Here is a 20,279-nt window from a genome sequence, read left to right as displayed (position 1 = left end):
ATTGCAAACCTGAAGTACAGTTTGTTTCACTTTGGTGTGCTCCAGCTTTGCCAGGGTGACCACACTAGGCGAACATTGCTGGCAGAGTATACTTGTATTCCTATATCAGTACAGCATTCCTAGTGCAGAAATGGTCTGGGAGAGAAATTATTCATGGTGCCACCATTTTAAACTCAACTGGGACAGAAGGCAGGGCTGATATGGGGAAGGTATTACACTGCTTCAGTCAGATTTTTAACCTATAGGCAACTGGAGAACTGGTTAAAGCCACAGGCTCTTCTAACCAGCTGCAAAAGTATCTCTGTTTCCTGTTCACCCTTAGTTTTCATCTCTTCACCCTAATTCAGGAGTGGACAATAAAAAAGCAGTGACCCCACCGGGTGAGTACCTGGTGGGCCACCACTGCTATATTTACAGGCACCTCCAAAGGTATTGTGCAGTTGCAGTTCTTGTTGTCCCTGGATCACCACTGGTGGCCAATGGGAGCAATAAAAAGTGGCGCAGACCGGGAGACAGCTTCCTGCCACTCCCAATGGCTGTGAACAGCAATGCACAGCCAACAAGACCTGCAATTGCCTGACACCTGCAGAGGTGCAGGTACATATAGAGGTGGATCTGGCCAGGGGTTAATTCTGATGGGCCAGATCTGGCCCATGGACTAGTATGTGCCCAGCCCTTCCCTAATTAGTAGTTTTTCTGCCCAATGATGTTATAAGTATTCCCTGAAATTTTGAATTTCATAAGATCTTGTGTTGAAAAGTCATCATGCTACATACACACAACCAGACAGGGCAAAAAATGCTATCAGCCTGAGGATAGGCCAGGGGCTCTTCACTGGGTCAGAAATAAGAAGCTCAACTGTCATCAGATAAAGCCTTTTCAGAAGGGTGAGGTAACTGTGAAGATTAGATAAGTGGGTGGAGGGGCTCAATAGCAGAGGAAATTTTTTTATCTGATCTTTTGTTTGATGGTTGAGCAAATAAATGGGAAGCTGCTTGTTTTCATCCTTTCAGAGACGGTATTAGGATGGGAGGTGAGGGAGCGAGAAGTCAAAATCGCTAGAAATGGTGGGGAAAAGACTTAGTATTCACTAATTCCTTGGAGTCTGTCTTTTCCACCACTAGACATCGAATAAACTGCACCGAATATAGAGTGTTAGCTTAGGGACAAGGGGCTTCCGTGAGACGGTAAAAAAGATGAGTGATTCTACAGTGGTTCTGTTTGTTCCTTCATTTGACACTTTTAGCATTTGTGGGGCTGTCAGATTGATGCTGTTCAGGAGGGAGCTGTCTATTTAAAGACAGTAACCTAATTTTATATAGACTCATAATTTTCGAGGCCAAAAGGAAGCGCTGCGATCATCTACTCTGACTTCCTGTATAACACAGGTCAAAGAATTTCCCCAGAATAAGCCCTTGGATCTATCTTTTAGAAAGACATCACATCTTGATTTTAAATGGGTCATTGATGGAAAATCTACTTTGTCTTTAGTGGTTGTTCCAATGGTGAAATTCTCTGTGTTAAACATGTATGCTTGAATTCCAGTCTGAATTTGTTTACCTTCAACTTCCAGGGACTGGATGGTGCAATGCATCTCTTTATTAGGTTGGTGAGGCCATTCTTACATGTTTGTTTCCCAGGAAGGAACTTCATTCAAATCACCCCTTAACCTTCTTTTTGTCTAGTTAGACTCTGAGCTTAATCAGTCACCGTGAGACACGTTTTCTAATTGTTTAATCATTCTTGTGCCTCTTCTCTGAACTCTCTTCAATTTATCAACATTCTTCTTCAATTGTGGACACTAAGGCTTTCTGCTTCTACTTGAAATTCCTGATGGCACTATACTAGTGACATGCCCTCTCCCTTGTTTACCACTTCCTCAGTTTTTGGGTCAGCTACAAACTTCATCCATGATTATTCAGATTTATTTTCTTTGAGATTATTAATAATAATTTAAAATAGTGTGGGCCTAAGAACACTTCCTTATAGGACTCCATGAGAAACACACCTATTCAATGATTTTCCATTTACAGTTCATTACACTTTTGCTGTGTCCACACTAGCTCCCAACTTAGAAGGCAGCCTGGTAAGTAGGGTGTCGGGCGTTTATTAATAAAGTGCTGTGGTGCATATGCAGCACTTCATTAAGCTAATTCTCCCCCACAGCAACTTCAAAGTGTTAAACTTCCAAGTGCCAGCTTGCACGTAGCTGCAGCTAGCCCACTGGTACTTTGAAAATTTTGAGGAGTAAAGGGAGTGAACAAAACATGAGAAGTCATTCTCCAGCTCTACTCTGCACTGGTTAGGCCTCAGCTTATTGTGTCCAGTTCTGGGCACCGCAGTTCAGGAAGGCTGTGGAGAAATTGGAGAGGGTCCAGAGGAGAGCAACGAGAATGATCAAAGGTCTAGAGAACATGACCTATGAAGAAACCTGAAAGAACTGGGCTTGTTTAGTTTGGAAAAGACAAGATTGAGGGGGGACATGATAGCAGTTTTCAGGTATCTAAAAGGTGTCATAATGCAGAGGGAGCGAACTTGTTCTTCCTTGCCTCTGAGGATAGAATAAGAGGCAATGGACTTAAATTGCAGCAGGTGAGGTTCAGGTTGGACGTTAGGAAAAAGTTCCTAACTGTCAGGGTGATCAAACACTGGAACAAATTGCCAAGGGAGATGGTAGAATCTCCATCACTGGAGATATTTAAGAGGAGGTTAGATAGACGGCTTTCAGGGACGGTCTAGAAAGTGCTTGGTCCTGCCATGAGGGCAGGGGGCTGGACACGATGGCCTCTCGAGGTCCCTTCCAGTCCTACTCTTCTATGATTCTATGATTCTGTGAAGTACCCGTGGGTGAGCTGCAGCTACGCGCAAGTGGCACCTTGAAGTTTAACACTTCAAAGTTGCCGCAGGGGAGAATTAGCCTAATGAAGTGCTGCATATGCACTGTAGCACTTCATTAATAATCTCCCAACACCCTACTTACCGTATTCCCTAGTGTAGACACAGCCTTTGAGACTTATCATCTAGCCAGTTTTTAATCTGTTTAGCGTGTCATATTAATTTTATTTTTTTCCATCTTTTTAATCAAAAAGTCATACAATACTAATCAAATGCCCTCTAGAAGTGGAAATATATTACATCAGTACTATTAGTTTTTTCAAGCTAACATCTAAATAAATACTTATAAGCTTTGTTTTTTTTTTAACGAAAAAAGGCACCGCTTACAAGAAGTCCTTGGTGGGTTGTCATTATACTATGTTGAGTCTAAAGTAAAAGGAAGACAGAATGATGATGGATGGATGATTCTAGGAACTGGGAACAGGATAAAGAAGTTTACAAAACAATAATACACTACAATACAGCCATTACAGACCTATAAAAGGATAGGTCTATAGATGGCGTGGTAAGTAGAGTACGGACACGGCACGAATAGCTTGTATGGGTATGAATAGCAGCATACTTAGTAAGGAATGGCTTAGGTGAGTGGAGTAGGACAGAGTGCCCTACAGGCGTGAATGCTAGCATAGGATATAAGCAGTTTCCTACACAATTCTCTGTGCACCTGAGCAATGCCTCCCATAGCTACCCTGTTAATTTTAGCAGAGTGGTGTCCTGCAGTGGCCCTGCTGCTAGAACCTTTCCCTGATGCCTCCCCCCGCTTGCCAGGGCCTTTCACTGTGGTGTGTGGCTACACATGCCCTGCATACTGCCACAAGAGTAGACAAAGTCTAAAATATATTTTATACTATCGTTCTTGCAAAATTCTTAACAGGGTTCAAAAACACCAGAAAGTACTTTGTATAGGCTTTACATGTTAGAAATCAGAGGTTTAAAACACTGGTGAATAAATTAAAATATTCAGTCAAAAGGCTCATTAGCAATGGGAGAGAGAAATTAAGAAACACAGGGAAGAGAGAGAGGTTTTTTCTCTGAAATGAGATTTAAAATGAGATAGGGAATCAATGAGGCAGAGAGAGTCAGGAAGGGTATAACAAATGAAAGAAACTGCAAGGGAGAACTAAGAGTGGAGAAATTATATCGTACGAAGGGTCAGAGAGGATGCAGCCACTGGATGAAAGGAGGGAGTGAAATCATCTGAAGCAAGTTCATGGAGGGTCATAAAACACTGGTGCCTGTTTTTAACTAAATCCTTAATTTAATGAGGATTGTTTGGGGCTCGGTTAGTGCTTTTGGCAATTATAAAAAAGCCAGCAGCAGAATTCTGTACATTCCAGAGTCAGAAGAGCTGGCAATCGCGGGGGAGAGCCATTTTCGAAATGAGATACAAGAGACAGAGGCAATGTAATAGAGTGGTACTGGTGAGTAACTCTCTTGCTCAGGAGGGATCTGTTGTTTTTGCAACAGATAGCTGAACAAGATTGAAAGGAAACAAGAGACTGGACCATTAGAAATCATGAAATGTGTCACAAGATATTCATAGCTGAGTATCCATGTAAAAAAGTCATTGCCAAGTCATTAGTTAGAATCTAATTTGTCAACAGTGTAAGAATTAATTCACAAGGCACAGAATAGCCATGTTGCCAAGTAATTTAGTTATCTTAGCCCCATTTTAGTAACAATATCATAATAATATGTCACTGCTGTTGGCACCAAGAGAGATGAAGAATGAACTGAATTGGAGACAGGAGGACTAGTAGAAGCTAATGGTTCTTGCGACTCCAAGCCATGTCAGGACTAGTGAAAGTTTTAGCTAATCCACATTTTCCCTCAGATGGGGCACAATGTGTGATACTACACTTCTTTTTTGTTTTTTTGGGTTTTTTGCTCAGCAATAAAGAACATCTGTGTAGTATACCTGGGAATCATTCCATTTCTTTTTCCACAGCATGTAGGTTCAATTAATATTGTTTAATCTAAATGAGAAATTGAATTGCACTGAACGACTTCTCAAAGGGAAAGGAACCGATTCTGCCACATTTTTGTAAACAGAGTAGATTCTTACTAATGGATTCCAGGGGGCTGCCTTTCTGTGCTTCACCATTGGGATGGAGTGCCAAGATTAATTATTGAGGCAACAAGCACCCATAGAGGATACTCACCACTGCTCTCCCTTCGGTTTTAAGCCTAGTAAGCAAGACTACAGTATTTTCTGAGCATTTTAGTCTGCTTCTAAATTAAGGGAGCAAAAATACTGAGAAGCAGCTTTTGCAGCCAATAGTGCATCAATGCAATTTCCTAATTTTGCTAGGAAAAGCACAAATTAATGCTCTCTGTATTGGCTATTTGTCTTTTGGGATAAGTTGCTGTTGTTAATCCTTCTTCTGCTGGATCAAAGTTCACACTGTTCTGCTGACACTTAAAAGACTTGGAAGCACATCTTCAGCTAGTAGAACAACTAGAAGTCAGACGAAGCGGGTCTTTGCCCATGAAAGCTTATGCTCCAAAATATCTGTTAGTCTATAAGGTGCCACAAGACTTCTTGTTGTTCTTGAAGCTACAGACTAACACAGCTACCTCTGTGATCCATATCTTCAGGTAGTGTAACTCTCATCTCTGACATTCAGATAAAGAAGAGTGACACACAGTTTATGCTGTACTCAAGGTAAGGTGGGGTCACGGCTGCCCACATGAATCTAGCATGTTCATTTTCACTGAACAGAGCACTCAGCAGATTTTGGGAATGAGGACAAACTTCTTCCTGGCAACCAGCAAATTCCAGGCTCAGTCTACTGGATACAAGCATCTAGCTTCCTGGAAGCTAGATGCATGCTGCTAAGCACACAGTATCCAGTCTGTGCAGGGGCCTGGTGTGAGCATGCCTACCTGCCATGCAACGTCTACTACATCCAAGTTTACTGAAAGGATAGCTTCCCAACACAGAACGCCCTGCACACAGGGAAGCTCAGTGCATGCTTATCCGCCAGTTACCCAATCCAATTTATTCTGGGAATACAGGTCCAGGACAGCAAAGCACACATCACCGAGCCTATTTAGAGACACAGTGGGGACCTTTGCTACAAACATAGCTGTCGACGTGCTTGAGAGCCATGGGGCACCATTTCCTCCAGGCACGTGTGGGTGTGAAGGGAGAGTTCATGCAATTGCCAGACCCGGAGCATCAGACTTGATTCCAAATCACAACAGATCGGAAAAGGAAAAGTAGAAGGGATATAAAATCCTGTGGTTCAAAGCATAAGTCATCACCTGAGGATCAGGGGTTTGGAAGAAACTTCTCAAAAGTTAGATGGTTCTCTAATAGTCCATTTGTTATGGAGTCTCTTGTATGGTCTTCTGAAGCATCTGGAATTAGCCACAGTCAAAGACCAGATACTGGACTGGATGGATTCCTGGCCTTATCCAGTATGGCAATTCCTATATTCATTGCATAACAGACTCCAAGATGCTCAGCAGTTGCACAGGGCAATTGCTGTAGAATTGTTTGCTCATCTCTGCTGAGAAAATCTAATGATTCTTTTAAGGTTCCAAGAACTTCCCACTGGCACAATACCATTAAAGCTGGAATGTTACGCTAATGCTATTCACTATAGTGAGAAGATCAGGAAAGTTTCTCTAACTGTACAAAGTACGTTGTGTTCATTGTTTCTCTAATACACTGAACAACATCCTTGAGCAGCAAGGGAGGGAGGACAAGCAGTATAACACAGACTGGCATGTCCTGAGTTTGCTATACAAAAAGCGTTTGCCCAGTAATTGTTCTCCCATAGGCTAATTGCGATCCCATGGGTTTTTTCTCTTCTCTGTGCACCTTGGGAAGCAGTTTTATGGGCTTTTTCTTCAATCCTTGCTCCCCAGCAAGAGCTCCTTCAGTTTAACATGAGGCAGTTGCTACAATCAAGCAGCCAGGCAGGGAAAGTACTTTTATGGCCCATGCTGGCAGAGGAAATTGTCCTTCTCTGGCTTTTAATGAGAGAGTTCACCAGCTGTTCCATGATTATCAAGGACAATAAAGGAAGTGGAATACTAGGAATATTAGTAACTTTTATTTTTTCCCAATGTATTGAAAAAACACAACAGCTCCCTATAAGGGTCTTATCCTCGTTGTCTTTAAATAGAAGAAGCATGATTATTATGTTCTATTCAAAAATATTCTCTGGGCCTTTCCCTCTTACAGACCTTTATGCTCCTGTATGGCATTTCAAAGAACCCTTTTCTCTCTTCTCCAAATACTGTCTTACTTTCAAATACCTGCATTGCAAGACAGAATAGTGTCCAGAAGGTGTAAAGAAGCAGAGGTCTCTAGTCTTCAACAGTGCTTTTTTTCTAGAAAAAAAATGCTGGAACTCAAGTCTGTTAATTCCTCATAGGGTATTCAGTTTTAATTCCCTGGTCCCTGTGCTGCTACAGGACTGGTGGGGACTCCTGCCCCAGTCCCTGAACTGCTGCAGGATGGTGGGAGCTCCTTCCCGGTCCCCGCACTACTGCAGAACCAGTGGTGAAAGCTTTTCTGATGTTCTACGGGAAAAAAGGTGTCAGAACTCTAACCCGGTGCGTTCCGCCAGAAAAGAAGCCCTGGTCTTTAATGAGAGGACATGACAGTGGTGGTAGTGGGAATGTAGCTATGAAGAGTGGGGGGCAATAATTCATTTAGGAAGGTTAAAGGTAGGGATGGAAGTTTCTGACTTATATGTGGAAGAAGAGCAGGGATATCAGATCGTCTTTAGCTGTTACGAGATAAACAAGCAGGAATAGAAAGGGTGCTCAGGTTAGTTGTTGAAGGGTGGACACAGTTAATGTTTGTGATGGTCTGTGATGGTGTTTTCACCTCACATCAGCCCCTTAAGGGATTAAGGTGGCTAGGTGGGCTAATTAATTTCCTAGGCTGCACTTGGAGGAGGAGCCAGGTAGCAAACAGGATTAATTAAAGAATGATGCTCACCCGAACAGGAAGGAAGGGAACCAGTGGCTTGTATTGAAGGCAGAAAGAAGCTAATACGGACATCTGCCATTGTTGTGTCTGAGCCTAAGGAGAAAAGGGAGCATGGTCTGGAAAGATGGGCATATCTGGAGCAGTGTGGAAAAAAAGACTGACAGAAACAATATAGGAATCACTCCAGGGAAGCAGTCCAGGGAGTCGTAAATGCAGTCTTTAGCTGCTGGGTGTAAGGTAGGGGTCCTGGCAGGATTATAAGTGGGACTTCAGAGGCTGCAGCTCAGGGCCCTATGTTAAGGGCACCCTCCACAATGCAGCCATTAAAGTCTGTGTGCAGCAGCTATCCTGAGCATAGGGGGTCCGTGTGATGCTGTTCCCTTTGTCCCTCACCTGGCTGGAGATGTGTGCATTGCTGCTGGTGGTACTCACCTGCAGGCTCCACCTCGGCTGCTCATGTTGGCCAAGAAATTGCAATGGTGGTATCTGCAAGCACAGGGCCATGTGGAACCACCTACTTTCCCCTACCCCCACCCCTCAAGAGCTGTGCCAGGTAAGTGGCCCGATACCCTGGCCAGACCCTGCAGCCTGCTCCGGCACCCTACCTCACACCCAGAATTGTCCTGGGGGCCTGTATGCCTGTGGAACTCCTTGCCAGAGGATGTTGTGAAGACCAGGACTTTAACAGGGTTCCAAAAAGAACTACATAAATTCTTGGAGGTTAGCCCTATCAAGGGCTGCTAGACAGGATGGATAGGAATGGTCGCCCTAGCCGGTGTTTGTCAGAGGCTGGAAATGGATGACAGGAGAGGGATTGTGCAGTGACTACCAGTCCTGTTCACTTCTTCTGAGGCATCTGGCATTGTCCACTCTTGGAAGACAGAATACTGGGCTAGATGGCCCTTTGGTCTGACCCAATGTGGCCATTCTTATGTTCTTTTAGGTATCAGATTGGAAGAGGTAATCCTCACATATGGCCTCAAGAAGGTGCTCTGAAAGTGAGTAGTGTACTTGTCATAGGAGTCCTATAAAAAGTGAAAATAGGTCAAAATATGAAGGATTAATATAAATAAATAACACAAATATGTAGGAGCAAAATTAGAAAGACCAAGGCAGAAAATGAGCTTAGGCTAGATAGAGACATAAAAGATAACAAGAAAATATTCTATAAATATATTAGAAGCAAGAAGAAGACCAAAGACAGGACATACCCATTGTTCAATGAAGAGGGAAAAACAATAAGGCTGGGTCTACACATGCCCCTTCCTTTCGAAAGGGGCATGTTAATGAGCAGGTTCAAAATATGCTAATGAGGCGCTGCAATGAATATGCAGTGCCTTATTAGCATAATGGTAGCCGCAGCGATTCAAAAGTGTGATCACAGATAGGAAGAAGGGCTTTCAAAAACTGGGGGGGTCCTTTCAGAAGGTCCTGTCTCCACGGGAGGCGCACGATTTGAAAAGTCGCACTTTTGAATCGCCGTGGCTGCCATTATGCTAATAAGGCACTGCATATTCATTGCAACACCTCATTAGCATATTTCAAACCTGCTCATTAACATGCCCCTTTCGAAAGGAAGGGGCAAGTGTAGACCCAGCCTAACTGAAAATGTGGAAATGACAGAAGTGCTTAATGACGTCTTTGTTTTGGTTTTCACCAAGAAGTTTTGAGGTGATTTGATGCCTTCTACAGCAAATGCTGGAGAACAGGAGATAAGTTCAGAAGTTAAACTAGGAAAAGAACAAGTTAAAAATTATTTAGGGGGCCTGACAACATTAATCCTAGAACGCTCAAGGAGCTGATTGAGGTGGAATTGGTGCCATTAGCTGTCATCATGGAAAAGTCACAGAAGGCAGGAGAGATTCCAGAAGACTGGGAAAGGGCAAATATAGCGCTCATCTGGAAGATAATAAGGTGATAAATAGTGTCCCCTTTAATTTTTTCTATCTGTGGGTGGAATAAATTTTGTTGTGTGCAGCTGGGCATGAGTGGATGTGCACCACTAAAAGAAACTCATACTGCCTGTGCGCACTGCTAATCCGCTGGATGGCACCTGAATTTCTCCTGGGTGGCTGCCCAAGCACTCAGCTAATGGGGAACACTAGTGATAAGTAACAGTCAGCATGGATTTGTCAAGAACAGATCTTGTCAAACCAACTTAATAGCTTTCTCTGATAGGGGATAATAAGACTTGTGAATAAGGGGGAAGCAATAGAAGTGATATACTTGGACTTTAGTATATGGCCCTTTTCCTTCTTGAGAGACAGTGGTTAGCAGCAGCGGTGAGAATCTACGGGCAGTGTTTGAGTCTGCAGCTTCTCTCATGGCTTATCCGTCCAATATTGGATTTGCACGGTCGACTGCAATAACCTCATGTCAGTCAATTTCCGAATTCTTGAGTCTGAGAGCTTTTCCTTCAAAGACAAAGTTCTTCTGCGTAGCTTGCACATATACTGTCAAAGGATGATGTGCCCTATCATAGCAGTTGTCACCAGGTATTTCGATCTGATGATGTAGATTCCCAGGTCAGTTTTGGGACTGGTTCTGTTCAATATCTTCACTAATGATATAGATAATGGCAGAGATTACACTTAAAAAGTTTGTGGATGCTACCAAGATGAAAGGGGTTGCCAGTGCTTTGGAGGATAGGGTCATAATTCAAAATGATTTGGACAAACTGGAGAAATGGTCTCGATGAAATTCGATAAGGTCAAATTCAAAGTAGGAAAGAACAATCATTTTCACACCTGCAAAATGGGAAATGACTGCCTAGAAAGGGACCTCGGGGTCAGAGTGGACCACAAGCTAAATATGAATCAGCAGTGTGACACCATTGCTCAAAAAGAAAAATAAAAAAGGCAAACATCAAGCCGGGGGTGCATTAATATGACTATAGTAAGCAAGACACGTGAGGTAATTTTTCTGATCTACTCTGCACTGTTTAGGCCACAACTACAGTATTGGGTCCAGTTCTGGGCACCACATATGAGGAAAGATGTGTAAACTTTGGAGATGGTCCAGAGAAAATCAACAAAACTAATTAAAGTTCTGGGAAACATGATCTATGTGAGGGAAGACTGAAGGAATTGGATTGTTTAGTTTGGAAAAAGAGAAGACTGATAGAGCATATACCCTGTTAGGTAACTGAAAGCTGCTCTCACAAGAAAGGTGCAGAAAAAAATATTCTCCCTAACCTCTGATGATAGGACATGAAGCAATGGGCTTAAACTGCAGCACAGCAGCTTTAGGTTGAACATTAGGCAAAACTTCCTATCAGAGTGGTTAAGCCCTGGAATAAATTACCTAGAGAAGTTGTAGCATCTGTCATTGGAGATATTTAAGAGCAGGTTAAACAAACATCTGTCAGGACTGACCTAAGTAGTACTCAAACCTGCCATCAGCGCAGGGGACTGGAATTGATGATCTCATGAGGTCCCTTCCAGTTCTAGTATTCTGTGAGTTTATACCAGGATGAAACTAGTTTTTTTGAAAATGTCTTCAAGAAAAAATGAGATTCAGCTTAGGAGTGTCAGAATTCCTCTGGGCTACAGGGATATGTTTACAGGACACCCTAACTTCCAAATAAGTTACATAATTTGTGCTATGCAAATTGCATAGCTTATTTCAAGCAGATTTTGAAATAGGCTATTTTGGTATGTAGCATTCTCTAAACAGCTCTACGTGCTGAAATAAAGTGCTATTTTGAGGCATCCCTGTACTCCTCCTGTGATGAGGTCTACGGGGATACCACAGCTTGGTGAGTTCTTTAACAATCTAACTACAGTTTCAGTCAATTGCTTTCATGTACCTAATGACATTTGTAGCATGGGTATCTCTTCATCTCTCCTGTTGGAGCTGTTCCATCATGTATAATTAAATATTCAACATCTCAGTGAAACCTTTTGTTGTGCATTTTTGTTTTGTTTTGTTTGAATCCCACAGAAAAGATAAAAATTCTATTAAGATTCTTGGGGATTATGAATGGCTTCTATTTGAAGGGTTTACATTCTCCCCAGACACCTGACCATCCACTGTTTCTGTGTACAGCCCACACCCATTTTGAAAAGTTTGCTCTAAACTCAGAACAAAATCCAAATCTAGTGGGAGCTCCAATACCAGGATGATGACCACAGCTTAGATGACATACTTTGCTCTCCTTACAGCCTCAAATTCCTAGTTTAGGAGAGCGGATGTTAGATTGGAGATAAACCTTTGGATGTAGGAGAATTTTGCTCTACATCTTGCTTATTCTGTTCTCTCTCTCATCCTTTTCATTTAAATTCATTCCTACAAACAGTGAAATGGAATCACTGCCAAAATGCAACTGCTTTTTGAGTGAAAAATGCAGGGAGGCAACATAATTAAAATACACACATGCTTGATGAGAATTGTAAGCAGATTCAAATATATTTCCTAATATAAACATTTCAGAGGAAAAGGAGGTCACTTTGAGCCTTTCAAGATAAGTAGAACAAGATTAAGCAGTATCATTGATTTTTCCTATACTTTATCCACAGGGAAGATGAAATAGATGTGTGAATAGAGTATTTTATGTATGTGTATGTTAAATATATATAGCTAGTTTAAATTATTGCTATCTTGACCTAGATATGAAAAAAAACTTTTCTTACTTGTCAACAAAATACAGGCTCTTTTTCTCTCCCACTGCTTGCTTACCCTTCTTTCTCAGAGAACAGCTACTAATTTGTGTTTGATGTGGAACTCCGAAGTACTATTAGTATCACACTGTATGACACCAATGAAATAATCTTACAACCCAGTGATCGTGCTATCACTCTTACGAAGGCATTGCGGTAGCGTCTTAGTCATGGTTGTGTTAAGATTTTCATTTAAGCAAGGATTTTTCAACAGAGACGGCGGTATCATCCACTGTAGGTTCACAGCGCATGCCCAAATTGTTTCAGGATTGAAGCCCAGGAAGTATTTATCATGTGAAAATAATCCGTTATTTGATCGTCTCTGGAAAAGCCACTCCTTTTGAAATCCTCTTTCGAAAGAGGGCCAGTGTAGATGCTCCGCAGGTTGCTTTTTCGAAAGACCAGTCCTCCACGGCGCCAGCCAGCTGACGTGCAGCGACACTCCTGCCAGTACATGGGGGCTTTATGGCCAGCACGTCCAGCCGTGTTTAAAGATGCAGTGGCCCAGAAGCCCTGTGCAGGAAGCTGAGAATGTGCTGGCAGCATGCCCTCCTGGTGAGGCAAGAGCCCAGTGAGGCACCCCACTGGCCGCATGGTTACCTCCCAAGACCCCTCTGGCCCCCAGGGGGCCCCCTCTGACCCACCTGAGGGGTCCCGGGAGGGCAGCCAGGGGCCAAAATAAAGTGGCACATGCAGGGCACTCAGCACACCCTGTCATGGACAGCTCCACAACCCTCCAGCCTGGGGAGGGGAACCTGAGAGGGGGACAGAGCCCACCCAGTATGCAGCTCACCCATGCAGGGACCCTCAAGTGCCTAGGATCTCCACAGCAACACTGTCCGAGGGCCAGGTGAGCCCTGCCCAGGGCCAGGGGAGCCCCCCACCCTGGAGGGCCGAGGGGGCTGGATAGTCGGACCACCCACCGCCAGTGCAGGCCTGTGCAAGGAGGTCATGCTGCTGCCACCATGGGGACAATGAGGAGAAGGCACCTCCCAGATAGCAGCAATCCGGGAGCAGCCAGCCATGCTCCGGCAGTGGCTTGAGCTTGAGGAAGCAGACATTGTGTGGCGGCATGAGGCCTGGGGTGAGATAGCCAGACCCCTATGGGCCCTCACCCAATCTGTCACCCAGCACTGACCCTGCCACCTGGTGCCTCCCCCTGCCACTTCCCATGTCACCCCCCACCACCTCCCGTGCCACCTTCCCCACTGCCCCCTCTGCCAGCGCCCTTGCCCCCCCTCCCCGACCTCACCGCCCTCCTCCCACCAGATTTCTCCCCCAGCTGCCCTGCTGGAGCTGGCAAAGCTGCTCCTGGCCAGGGTCGGATGTGCAGTGCTGACCCCCCCTACTCCTCCTGTCCTCTGCACCCAGGCTGCAACTGCCACACCCCTGCCATATCCCTACCTCCCCATGGTCCTGGCCCCATCCCCGCCCTGCCAGGGCCTCCGGACTAAGGGCTGTAGGACCCCCTGCAGTCATCATGAGTCATGGCCCCCCCACCCCGCTCCAGGTTCTGCTGCCCCCCACACTCTTTACATAGTTCATCCCGCCCCATGCATCCCTGTATATACCCCCCACCAATCTATTCTGGCATTCCAATATATTTTATATCCTGGTGTGACCGTGTCCCACTAATTGTCCTCAGTCCTCCATTTTTCTGGGATGCCTATTATGTCACTCTCCGCCTTTAATACAAGGTACTCTAGTTCACCCATCTTACTAGATAGACTTCTACCATTTGTGTAGAAGCACTTTAAAAGATTGCCACTGTTTATTTGGCTGCCCTTCCCTGATGTATTAGATTCTTTTATATGTGATCAAAACAAAAAAATCAGTCAAGTAGCACTTTAAAGACTAACAAAATAATTTATTTTATTTTAATTAAATAATTTAATAAAATAATTTTATTTTGTACATGAGTGTTTCTTGTCTGATCTGGCACATTTATATCATCTCCCCTCTTCTCTTTCTGACTAAAACCTAGAGAATCTCTGTCAATGGACCTCCCTCTAAGAGAAGTCTCCGTCCAATCCACATGCTCCTCCGCACCAATTGGCTTTCTCCCATCTCTTAGTTTTTAAACTCTACTACCTCTGCTCTACTACCTTTTTAATGTTTAGTGCCAGCAGTCTGGATCCACCTTGGTTTAGGTGGAGCCCATCCTTCCTGTATAGGCTCCCCCTATCCCAAAAGTGTACCCAGTTCCTAATAAAACTAAACCCCTCCTCCCTACTCCATCGTCTCATCCACGCATTGAGACTCTGAAGTTCTGCCTGCCTGCCTGGCCCTGCGCATGAAACAGGAAGCATTTCTGAAAACCACCACCTTAGAGGTCCTGGATTTCAGTCTCTTTCCTAGCAGCCTGAACTTCACCTCCAGGACGTCTCTCCTACCCCTCCCTACGTCATTGGTATCTTCGTGTATCACAACCACCAGCACTTTCCCAGCACTACACATAAGTCTAGCTAGATGCCTCAAGAGATCTACAACCTTTACACCAGGCAGGCAAATCACCATACGCTTCTCCTGGTCATCATAAACCCAACTATTTATGTTTCTAATGATCTAATCACCCACTACTAACACCTGCCTCTTTCTAACAACTGGCATTCCCTCCCCCGAGAGGTATCCTCAGTGTGAGAGGATACCATAACATCCTTTGGAAGGAGGGTCCCAACTATGGGATGATTTCCCTTTGCTTCCATTGACTGATTTCTTCCCTTGAGCCTTTCATCCTCCTTAACAGCGCTGAGGCTGTCAGACTGGAGGTGGGACAGTACTACCGTGTCCCAGAAAGCCTCATCAATATAACTCTCTGCCTCCCTTAGCTCCTCCAGTTCAGCCAGCCTGGCCTCCAAAGCCTGAACTTGGTCTCTGAGAGTCAGGAGCTCCTTGCACCAGGTGCACACATATGCCACCCACCCACAGGGCAGGTAATCATACATATTACACTAGACACAATAAGTATCCCCCCGTCCCCTTCAGCTGGGGATCCTGCAGCCAGTGCTTCTGGCCAGGGCTTCATGACCCAGCTGGCTCCCAGCTTTAGGGCTGTCAGGCCCCCCATCCCCTGGCTTAAACCCGTCTCAGTCCCAAAACTCACCTCAGCCCCATATCCTGGTTTTTGGACATCTTATGCAGCTCAAGAAGACTTGGCTGGGTATTCCACAGTTGGGGCTGCCCGTCCTGCATAAGTTTTCCAAAATTCTTGCAACTCTAGCTGAGAGGGGTTTAAGCCTGGGCAGGGGGCTGGTGGGGTCATTTGGGGCTAGAGAGGGATTTAAGCCAGGGGGCCAGGGCGGTACGTTTTTCCCAGAGGAGAACCTCCTCCTTCCTGTCCCCCAGTTTTGAATTTCAGTGGGGCATAAAGTGCTCCTGAATTGTCAAAATGAGTCCCCATCTCAAAAAGGTTGGGAACTGCTGGTGTGGATGCTCCACAGGTTTTTCCTACAAAAGCGCAATTTTGTCAGAAAAAACCTCTCATGTACACGTAGCCTAAACGTTTGTGTAGTCTTTTTTTTCTCCAACAAGGAAGATGAAGACATATATATATATATATATATATATATATAAAATGTTCTCTTAGTGTCAAGTGACTTCATAATACCTAAGTAGGTACTAATTAAGGATGATATTCTAAACTCTGGTCATTTAGAAGCTAAGTCACCAACTGAAGATGACCAGGAGAACAAGCAAGCAGTAGAAATGATTAAATAAAGATTAAAAGCAAGAAGTAGTATTTTTCCTTATGAAAATAACTCTAGCATATGGGGAAAGGAATTCAAGGTATAAGGGATTTAGCTCTCTCTGCAATGGCCTGTCACAAGAGAAACTGTAACCTTAAATCTTATCCAGTAAAGCAGGCCTTGGAATTTAAGGCTTTAGCTGAGCTCTCTTGTAGAAGGTGATCGCAAGTGACAGAGAGATAGCCCTGTTAGTCTGTATTCTATCAAACAAAAAAGCAGTCATGTAGCACTTTAAAAACTAATAAAATAATTCATTAGGTGATGAGCTTTTGTGGGACAGACCCACCTCTTCAGATGATAGCCTTACCACAACAGATTCAATATATAAAGCACAGAGGTCCAAAAATTGTAATCAAGGGTGACAAATCAGAAGAGCAGAGGGACAGCGGTGGGGTGTGGAGTGGAGAAGTTAAGAGTTAGATAAAACATCAAACTATGTAAAAGAATCATTATAACGGGTCAGATAATTGCTGTCCCTGTTCAAACCACATGTTAATGTGTCAAATTTGAATATGAATGTTAGTTCTGAGCATTCCCTCTGTAGACGGTTGTTAAAGTCCCTTTTCAGTAGAACACAGACTTTCAGATCTTTAACAGAATGGCCCACACCATTAAAGTGCTGGCTGACAGGTTCGTCTATTTGGAGTTTTTTGATGTCTGTTTTACGTCCATTCATTCTTCGGTAAAGAGTGTTTGCAGTGTGTCCTATATACATAGTGTGTGGGCATTGTTGGCACATGATGGCATATATGATGTTCGTTGGGGAACAGTAGAATGTGCCCTTGATTCTGTAATTAATGTGATTAGGTCCAGTGATGGTATCGCTGGAATAGACATGTGGACAAAGATGGCAACGGGATTTGTTGCAAGGAAAAGTTCCGGGATTAGTATTATTGTGGTGCAGCCTGTGGTTGCTAGTGAGAATCCTCATAAGGTTGGGAGGTTGCCTATAGGAAAGAACAGTCCTGTCACCTCGGGCCTTCGGTCACAAGGATTTTTTGGTTATTGGCCTCTCATCAGTTTCACCAGTTAGGTTCTGTCAGGGAAGAACCTGTTAAAGTACTCATTTGTTTTAGGATCCTAGTTTTCGTTCTCCTAGACCAGCAGAATTCTTGTAATATCCAGGGAAGGTATAGGACTGAAATGAGTAGAAGGAGAAGGCCCATCTTTCGTCATCTTCCTATACTGATCACTTTCTCTTAGGTGATGTCTAGACTGCAGGCTTTTGTTGACAGAAGTTTGTGTCTGAAGATATCATGCAACAAAACTTGTGTTGACAGAGCTCATCCAGACACCAATATGCATCAAAAGAGCAATCCGCTCTCCCAACAGAAAGCAGCCAGACAGCCTGGCCTCTCTCTTGGCAGAATGGCCACCGGGAACCACGTCAGCCAGAGTTGCTGGTCACCAGGTCCTTACAAGAGCCGGTGCTGTTGAGACACATGCTTAAAGAGACCCTTCAGACAGCTGTTCCCTGCCCCTGCTGTGGGCTTGCATACCTTTGCAAGGGCCAGCAGAGCTCTCACAGGCTACGTCTACACGTGAAGCCTACATCGAAATAGGCTATTTCGATGAATAACGTCTACACGTCCTCCAGGGCTGGCAACGTCGATGTTCAACTTCGACGTTGCGCGGCACCACATCGAAATAGGCGCTGCGAGGGAACGTCTACATGCCACAGTAGCACACATCGAAATAAGGGTGCCAGGCACAGCTGCAGACAGGGTCACAGGGCGGACTCAACAGCAAGCCGCTCCCTTAAAGGGCCCCTCCCAGACACAGTTGCACTAAACAACACAAAATACACAGAGCTGACAACTGGTTGCAGACCCTGTGCCTGCAGCATGGATCCCCAGCTGCCGCAGCAGCAGCCAAAAGCCCTGGGCTAAGGGCTGCTGCCCACGGTGACCATAGAGCCCCACAGGGGCTCGAGAGAGAGCGTCTCTCAACCCCTCAGCTGATGGTCGCCATGGTGGACCCCACTATTTCGAAGTTGCGGGACGCGCAACGACTACACGGTCCCTACTTCGACGTTGAACATCGAAGTAGGGAGCTATTCCTATCCCCTCATGGGGTTAGCGACTTCAACGTCTCACCGCCTAAAGTGGAAGTTAACTTCGAAATAGCGCCCAGCGCGTGTAGCCATGACGGGCGATATTTCGAAGTTAGTGCCGCTACTTTGAAGTAGCGTGCACGTGTAGACACGGCTACAGTGTCCACTGTGCTTGCCCTGCATTTACAGGCAAAACAGCTGCCCTGGGGTGTAATCCTCCTACCAGGATGTGATGCAGCTCTCCATAGTGGGGACAGGATGAGAGTTCTGCCCCCAAGTGTTCTGCAGAGTCCTGGGCCCACACATAGCCCTGCCGCAACTCATTTACATTTGCATGCACCTTTTCAAGGGTGTGGCAAGGGTGGCGCCATTCTGCCAGGGCCTCTGCCATCTGGCTGTAAATACTGGAGTTTCTGTGCCTGGCTCTGGGGTCCTGAAAGGTTTCCTCTTCTGCTTACAAGTCCGGCAGGGCCTGGATCTCAGCCCCTCTCCAGTATGGGGCACACCTCTTGGAGCCCCAGGGAGGATCCTGGATGTTTTTAAGAGCAGTCTAGATAAAAAACTATTGGGGAAGGTCTAGAATGATGGTGCTTGGTCCTGCCATGAGTGCAGGGGACTGGAGTTGATCTCTAGATATCCCTTCCAGGTCTATGATAAGGTTTCAAAGTAACTGGATCAGTTCAAAAGGTATGTTTTTCTCTGGTCTAGTCATGCAAGCTTCCAGTACCATGGGTTATAACATATTATTCCTGTTCTCTGGACTAAATCTTCTTAAAGTTGGACCATCCCCCAGCCTCTATGACACAACGAAAGTTATTAGATTAACAGCTTTCTAGGCCTGGATCAGTGTGAGCATTAGAAGAAAGTGCTATAACCAAGTTGCCTCATGGCACTTCCTATTCACCTCAGAGAAGCCTTGTTCATAGCTCTTCACTTCAGTATCATAGAATTTTAGGGCTGGAAGGGAACTCAGGAAGTCATCTAGTCCAGCCCATTGCCTAAAGCAGGATCAACCCCAACTAAATCATCCCAGATGTGACTATGTCAAGCTGGGACTTAAAAACCTAGAGACAAAAAAGAGGAACTATAGGCCAATCACTCTTACATCAGTCCCTGGAAAAATCATGGAGGGGTTCCTCAAGGAAATAATTTTGAGGCACTTGGAGGAGGGTAAAGTGATCAGGAATAGTCAGCATGGATTCATGAAGGGCAAGTCATGCCTGACCAATCTGATTAGTTTCTGCGATGAAATAACTGGCTCTGTGGATAGGGGAAAATCAATGGTTGTGATTTATCTTGATTTTAGCAAAGCTTTTGATATGGTCTCCCACAATATTCTTGTCAGCAAGTTAAAGGAATGTGGATTGGATAAATGGACGGTAAGATGGATAGAAAGCTGGCTAGAAGTTCAGGCCCAGTGGGTAGTGATCAACGGCTCGATGTCAGGATGGTGGTCAGTTTCTAGTGGAGTGCCCCAAGGTTCAGTTCTGGGTCCAGTTCTGTTCAACATATTTATCAATGACCTGGATGAGGGACTGGATTGCACCCTCAGGAAATTTGCGGATGACACTAAGCTAGGGGGAGAGGTAGATACGCTGGAGGGTAGGGAGAGGGTCCAGAGTGACTTAGACAAATTGGAAGACTGGGCCACAAGAAAACTGATGAGGTTCAATAAGGACAAGTCCAGAGTCCTGTGCTTGGGCCAGAAGAATCCCAAGCATTGTTACAGGCTGGGGTCCGACTGGCTTAGTAGTAGTTCTGCAGAAAAGGACCTGGGAGATGTAGTGGACAAGAAGCTAGATATGAGTCAACAGTGTGCCATTGTAGCCGAGAAGGTTAATGGCATATTAGGTTGCATCAAGAAGAGCGTTGCCAATAGATCCAGAGAAGTGATTATTCATCTTTATTCAGCTTTGGTGAGGCCGCATCTGGAGTACTGTGTCCAGTTCTGGGCTCCCATTTATAGGAAGGATGTG

This window comes from Carettochelys insculpta, chromosome 6 (genome assembly GCF_033958435.1).
Source record: "Carettochelys insculpta isolate YL-2023 chromosome 6, ASM3395843v1, whole genome shotgun sequence".
In the NCBI taxonomy this organism is placed as follows: domain Eukaryota; kingdom Metazoa; phylum Chordata; order Testudines; family Carettochelyidae; genus Carettochelys; species Carettochelys insculpta.
This window is presented reverse-complemented; position numbering follows the sequence as displayed.